This window comes from Cupressus sempervirens, chromosome 5 (genome assembly GCF_028749045.1).
Source record: "Cupressus sempervirens isolate cs-2001-9-10 chromosome 5, ASM2874904v1, whole genome shotgun sequence".
Taxonomy (NCBI): Eukaryota; Viridiplantae; Streptophyta; class Pinopsida; order Cupressales; family Cupressaceae; genus Cupressus; species Cupressus sempervirens.
Window position 1 is genome coordinate 689,286,019 of NC_143122.1, and position 7,573 is coordinate 689,293,591.

Sequence of the window (7,573 nt, forward strand, 5' to 3'; positions counted from 1 at the left end):
AAGGGAATATCAAATTCATACCTAAACCTGGTGATCCTGAGGACATACAATTGGAGGCCCATTACCCTTCTAAATGTGTCTTATAAGATCATTTCCAAGGCACTCTCTCTCAAAATCAAGCACATGTTGCCTTTAATTGTGCGGCCTAAGAAAACTGGCTTCATCAAGTCCAGATATATTCTTAACACCATCATTGCTATCTGGGAAGGTATGGAATGGACTCGCAACTCCAAGCAGTAGGCTATCTTTTTAAAGATAGATTTTGCTAAAGCCTATGATCACATTCAATGGCCCTTCATCTTGGCTATGCTTTAGGCTCCTGGTTTTGGTCCCAATTTTCTTCAGTCCATGGAGATGCTCTTTGGTGATGCTAATGCTTGCATTACCATTAATAATTCACAATATGAGGCTTTTGGATTTTTTCTTTCAATCAGGCAAAGTTTCCCTTTAGCTCAACCGCTTTATGTCCTTGTTGCTGAAGGTTTTGGCTATTTGCTAGCTCATTCTATGTCTTTAGGGCTGGTTCGTGGCATTTCCTTGGCCAAATCTTCCTCCCAATTAGTCAATGGTCATTTTGTTGATGATTCCTTTCTTACTCTTCTTGAGGATGAAGAAAACATAAAAAATTCATTAAATTGTCTGGACACCTTTTGTTAAGCCTCTAGCTCTGCCATCCAATGGCATAATTTAACGCTCTACTAACGCTAGTCTTTTTTGCCAACTCCACCTTGGCTCGGCCAATTCCAGTGGAAATGGGTTACTCACGAGGAAATCTTCCACTTTCTTGGCATTCCCTTTGCCTTCCAGGCCTCTCCTATGGAGCTTTGGAATGTTGTGCTTGCCAAAATTAGCAAAAAGCTCGACTATTGGATCACCAAGCCGATTTCTCTTGCTGGTAAATTCCAGATTTGTTCTAAGATTCTGGCCACCACCCATGTGTACTATTCTTCCTATTGGGCGCCCTCCAAAGCTTCCTATCTCAAGCTGGAACATTTGCTCAAAGATTTTCTTTGGGCTTCTAGTTCTAACTATCATTGTTTTCACAGAGTTTCTTGGGATTTTTGTTGTCTCCCAAGGGATTCTGGTGGTGTTGGCATACTTTCCACTTAGAAATATGGCCTTGATCTCTGTGCAAAATGGATTGTCCAAGCTATTTCTGGGGACAAAGCCTAGAAGATTCTAGTAAGGCACTGCATTTCTTTTGGCTTCCCTATTAACAGGCTTATGTGGAAGGGGATTGGTTTTCAAACCCTTCTCATAATGCATGAACCAGTGGCCATTTAGGGCTCATTTGTTATTAAGAGTATCTGGAAAGCCTAGGAAGCTCTTAAGTTGTGGCTTCGTTAGGCTGGAGATGAGTTTCGCAATGGGCTCTCCTTGAATCAATAGAACATTTGGTGGTCTCCCCTATTTGCAATTCAGGGTACTCCTCTCACGAAGTTTCAAGGTGCCAGTGCTCTGCATTTTTTCAAACGTGGCATTTGAACTTCTAAGGATCTCTTTTCAAGAGTCACCATGAGTTTCAGGTCATGGGAAGATATGCAAGTTTAGTACCACCTTGTCAGTATGGATCAATAGACTTTGACCTTCTGTTGTCTTCCATCCATGTGCACCTAGTTCATAAGGTGGGGATTCAGTTTGTTCGACTTTGGTGGCATGATTGGAAGTGATATCCTACCACTCCATTTTCCAATTATAAGCCTAATATGGGGTACAGATGGTTCTCGCCCCATCTTCTGATGGTTGACATGCTTAACCAGCAGTGGCATTTGCAATCTTCACTTTCTCAATGGAGAAAACATTTTCACACCATTTGGAGTGCTACTACAAAACCCAAGATTGCCCACTTTGCTTGGTGCCTTGCCTTCCAAGGTCTTCCCTTGGGGCCTTGGCTCAAGCACATTGGGGTTCCTGATCCCAGATGCCCCTTTTATGGTCAACCTGAGTCCTTTCTGCATATTTTCTGGTTTTGTAAGCATGCTCAAAATTATTGGCACTAGATTCATGATTTTTTCAAGCTTTTCAGACCCAAACCATTTTCATGACACATGATCCTATTGGGTGATTCCCCCAGAATTCTTTAGAAATTCACTCAGATTTGGCATACCTTCAGGATGGAAATTTTGTTTTCTCTATGGAAAGATAGGAATGTTTTTATGTTCACTCGCATTTTTTTGGCTGTTAACATTACTATGTACACTAAGGTATGCATTTGTAACAATGTGATTATGTAGATCCAGGTTCAAGCTAATAAAGTTGCCCTAGAAATTGCTCACTTACAAGAATTGTTAAATCATTAGGGCAATGCTCCTTGCACCATTGCCAAAGTTCCTCCAAATGCCTCAGCTGATGCCTCTACACCTTGTGGTCATCGTTCTCGCCGCCAGTCCTCAGGTTGCCACTTGTACACGCCGTGCTCCCAAGCTTCCTGCCACCACTCTCCCAGTGGTGGTGATGGCAAATGGAGGCGCCGCTCTTCTTCCCCACCCCGCAGTGGTTCTGGTTGGTCCCTGGCTCCTCCTCCTAGCCCTCGATGGGCACAATTTGGGAAAACTTTTCGCCTGGCTTTGGCGATTTCTCCTGCACGGCTAGAGGTTAAGGATGCGGAGGCTGCCCCTGATCTTGCTGCTGTTGATGATGGCTGGACTGTTCCTAGTCTGCCCCACAATCCCACTGATACGTGGGGATTTCCTAACAAAGATGATCTTCCTCCCTCAGCTGGCATTGCCTTGGTAGCCTAAGGTTGTTTATTCTATTTTTTTTTTATGAATAGTTGTTGTTTCCAGGTGAGGCCGTGTTTTTAAGTCTGGGTTCAGCCGTGTGAACTCTTTCGTCGAGTGATCTTGTATCCCTCGGCCCCTTTTTTTGTGAATTGTATTCTTAGTATATTTTATTAATAGAAAAGGACTATTCATAAATAAATAAAAAGTTATACTGGTAAAGATGGAATGGAGATCCATGTAGGAATTTGTGAATTTAAAATCGGAGTTTTATTGAATTTGGTTCCCATTTGCAAATTTAAATTTTGATAGCATAGCGTTTGTAATAATACCATGGAATTGATAAAATTTCATTTCTAATTCTACCATCATGAAAGCGAATATAAATCAAATAATGTGAAAAGTTGGACATACTTACCTGTTCTCCCCATAATCTTTTTAGCCATATGATGAGTCTAGATTTTTTAGACTCGAATTGGCCCCAACATGCATAAAGGCCTTTATTTTTGCGTTCATCGCATCTCGTTTCACTATGTGTGTTGCTAATGATGTGAGTGTTTACGACAATCTTGTGTATCTCATGTGCCCTACTAAGCGATAGGTGATTCTATGCTATCTTATAGCAGAGCCAAGTTTTTGCCCTAGCGCAATGACGAGCATTATTTTATTTGAGAAATTTTCTTCTTGAGGTCTGAGTGAATGATGAACCATTCTGTGAGGGGGGATGTAGGCATTGGTATAGTGGTTTCTATTGAGAGGTTTGGGTCTAACATGGGGTCATGTATGGAAAGAAGTATCAGATATGTCACTAGGGAAGGCTGGAGGCTTTCCTACTTTAGTAGTTTGTTCATCTAATGAAGTCAGTGGCTGGCGGTGTGTGGATGGGATTATTTTTCTTCTTCATGTACATCACCGTTTTCCATTCCTTCTTTTGTTGATTACTGCATTGTGTTATATCCCCATTCGATTGTTGGCCTGTGCATCTTCCTAGGGTTTGGCTCTATCAAATTGTTGTCTTGAGTATTTGCTTTTAGAATAGAAGGCTTTTTGCTGATCAATCTTGAAGCTTAAATTCTGCCGGGGAAACACAATCCTTTATTTGCAAGGGTTCAATCTTGAATTCACCAATGTTATTGAGAACTTCGAATTGATTTTTGCATTGCAATGGAGGTTTTTCATATCGAGTTTTTCAAAATATGTGGAGACCATTATTTCTAATGTTAGTGCCAAAAAAATGTCCACATTTGATTTCTATATGGTTTGCAAATTAAATCTGAAGGAATGCTGAGATAGATACAATCTTAAAATCAATGGCAAGTTGTCCTTCGCTAGATGACTGACTCCGAAAGTGGAATGTGCAGAGATGGCTCCAGTGTTGATCAGAGTGTGCCATTCGTCAATGTGTAATCTGAGCAGAGGCTAAGAAATTGATTCAGATGGATACGACTAGGGAATAGAAATTTGCATCAAGAACAAATCTAATGTTCAAGTCCGAATCCAAGCTGAAACTGAGAAAATCTCTATACAAAATTACAATTCGAGGCAAATCTTGAGCAAAAACGAGGTCTGTAACACCAACTCACACTTCCCAAATTTAGCGCCTTCTTAAGATCTTATCTTCCTTTCCGATTCTTTCTATCCAAATGCGATTTGGAAAAAATGCGTCTTTGTCGGGTCAGGTGAATTTCACACGCGAACTCAATGGAATAATCTCTGATCTGAGTCCAAGAAAATCATTGTTTCTGAGTTGGATCGAGTTGGATGCTGAGCTGTGTGCAAAATGATCGTTCCAATGATCCAGAGCTCGTTGCTTGGAATGGGCGATCTGGGTCTGCGAATTCAATAATTTGTGGCCAAAAACAATATCACCAATTGATGGGGCTTCTGCCTGGTCTGACAGTTAGTAGATCCTTGTTATCGAATCTATTTTCCTGTAATTCTTCCTTGTTCTGGGTTTATTTCTGTCCTGGATGCTAAAGATAAATGTGGCTGCGTTGCTTTAAGGCCTTCTCTCCATATTGTAGATATTTCCGATCCATGTTTAAATTTGAATGTAATTCGCTGATTACAGAGCAGAGCACTCGCATTATTTTCTGTTCCTAATTATCATACATATACCAAAATTAATTAAATAACCTAGATTCTTTTTTATAAGTAAACGATAGCCTTTACAAAATTTATTTTATTTTATCAATGCTTAAAAAGAAAACAACTTTAAGTACTAATTTTTATGCTTTTGGATTATTGATTGTGTGAATCTTTTGAGTTAACCTTTCAGGTCACATTCTGTGAACCATCAAGAGACATGTAGAGTGTGAATCTCTTGCTCTGATAGAGAGTGTCACCCAAAATGTTGGCTAAAAAGATTCAGACAATCAATAATGGAAAAGTATAAAAATTACCACTATAGATTGTAGAAACACATTTGCAATAAACTTTAAGTACAACATTTAACATATGATATTACCTCATATAAAAGTTTGATCAATTTATATTTTTCCAAATGATTGTAAATTAGGCAAAGAATTATCACAATAGTATTGCAACATGAAATTTACTATAAAAAGTTTGTTTACCCTTACAGAAGATGCTCAATGCCTTCTTCCACAAAAAGGAGGGAATAACCTTTAGTCTGTTGAGTAATGCATTTGTTCAACTCTCACCTATAATATATATGTGGCTTGGTCCACTTTGCCTTTAAAAGAAATAAAATAAAAAATGCCACACTTCCTATCACCTTAATGGCTGAGTGCCTTCTTTGTTCACACTTTCTGTCATTGTTGTCATTATGTTATGTCATGTCCAAAGCCTTTGCTGATAGGAAATGTTGGATGCCTTGTTTGTTCTTAGTTCTATTTTAAAAAAAAGATTGGGTGCTATTATGTGTTAGGAAAGGGGATGAGATCATAATTTTTTCTTTTCAAGAGGAAATATTGTAAGTCGTAGAAAAGAAATCAAAATTATAAAATATATTTTTTCATTCAATTTAATTAGTATTTAGATGATTGGCAAATTTAATTTGACAATGATCATAATATCATCTCATCTTTTTATATAGGTGACAACGAAATTTTAAATAGGTGATCACGTCTAAATTATAAAAATTATATATATATATATATATATATATATATATATATCTTTCTATAAGAACAGATCTACTAGCTTATATATACTTTTATATATATATATATAAAATGTCGAGAGTCATCCTTCTCGAGGCACCTATTTTAATTTAAATCATAATGATTTTTTTTGTGTTGGATATGATTTGAATTAAAATAGGTGCCTCGAGAAGGATGACTCTTGGCATTATATATATATATATATATATATATATATATATATATAAGCTAGTAGCAGTCGCCGCACATATGGAAGATATGATAATAATTTTAATATAATATTATATATATATATATTTCTAATTTTTTATTTTTGATAAAATTATTATCGATTTATTTGTTTATTTTTATGGTTAGGGTTAGGATTAGGGTCACGATTATGATTAGAGTTAGAGTTAAAATATTTATTTATTAATTTAAAAATTTAATTTACATATATATATATATATACATATATATATATATATATAAAAGGTAGTATCGATTTATTTGTTTATTTTATGGTTAGGTTTAGGATTAGGGTTAGAGTAAGAGTTAGGGTTAGGGTTAGGGTTATGGGTAGGATTAGGATTAGGTTTCGAGTAGAGTTGGAGTTAGCGTGAATGTTAGGGTTAGGATTAGAATTAGAGATAGAGTTAAGATTAGGGTCAGGATTATGATTAGCATTAAAGTTTAAAATAGGGTTAGATTTGGGGTTAGCGTTAGGCTTACAATTAGGGTTAGGGTTATTAATATGGTTAGAGCTGGGGTTAGAGTTAGAGTTAGAGTTAAAATTAGTGCTAGAGTTAGGGTTAGAATTAGGGTTAGGGTTAGAGTTAGAATTAGAGTTAAGGTCAGAGTTAGAATTACAGTCAAGGTTAGGGTTAGAGACATTATTCTCATAGTACAAATATTTAGATAAAGTAAAATGACAAAATTATATCTCATAGTAAAATTAAATAGATTAAATAAAATGAGAATTATATCTCATAGTACAATTATTTAGATAAAGTAAAATGACAAAATTGGAAGATCTGAATTCACTACATGGATTAGTTTTAGGGTGATGGTTAAGGTTAGGTTTATATTTAGAGTTAGGGTTCTATATAGAGTTACATCAGGGTTAAGGTTAGGGTTAGGGTTAGGGCTATGGTTATCATCTAGATTAAAGTAAGGGTTAAGGTTAGAGTTAGAGTTTTGAGTCAGGGTTAGGGTTAGAGTTAGGGTTAGGTTACGATTTTAGGGAAGGTTAAACTAAGGATTAGGGTTAGGATTAGAGTCTAATTATGGTAGAGTTAGATTTACAATTAGGGTTATATTTAGGGTTAGAGTTAAGGGTAGGATTATGGTTAAAAAAAAGTAATTTTCTTTTTGGCATATTGTAATGTAAAATGTTATAGTCAAACATAGATATATGGTTATGGACAAAGTTACCATTACAGTTAATGTTAACCTTAGGGATAGAATAAGGGTTAGGGTTAGCATTAGGTTAGGGCTGGAGTTAGGGTTAGGGTTTGAGCTATGGTTAAGGTTAGGGTTAGAGTTACGGTTATGGTTATTGTTAGAGTTATGGTTAAGGTTTGGGTTAGAGTTATGTTTATGGTTGAGGTTAGGGTTAGAGTTATGGTTATGGTTAAGGTTTGGATTAGAGTTATGTTTATGGTTAAGGTTAGGGTTAGAGTTATGGTCATAGTTAAGGTCAGGGTTAGAGTTATGGTTATGGTTAGGGTTAGTGTTATAGTAAGGCTA

General features: G+C 36.6%; 1 long non-coding RNA gene across 1 annotated transcript; it reads left to right on the forward strand.

The window, feature by feature from the left end:
• The first annotated feature begins 3,153 nt into the window (after positions 1-3,153).
• On the forward strand, positions 3,154-4,795 carry LOC149557828 (uncharacterized). The gene is made up of 2 exons (XR_016352415.1): positions 3,154-3,939; positions 4,082-4,795. It is a non-coding gene; the product is annotated as an uncharacterized LOC149557828 (long non-coding RNA).
• The last annotated feature ends 2,778 nt before the right edge of the window (positions 4,796-7,573 follow it).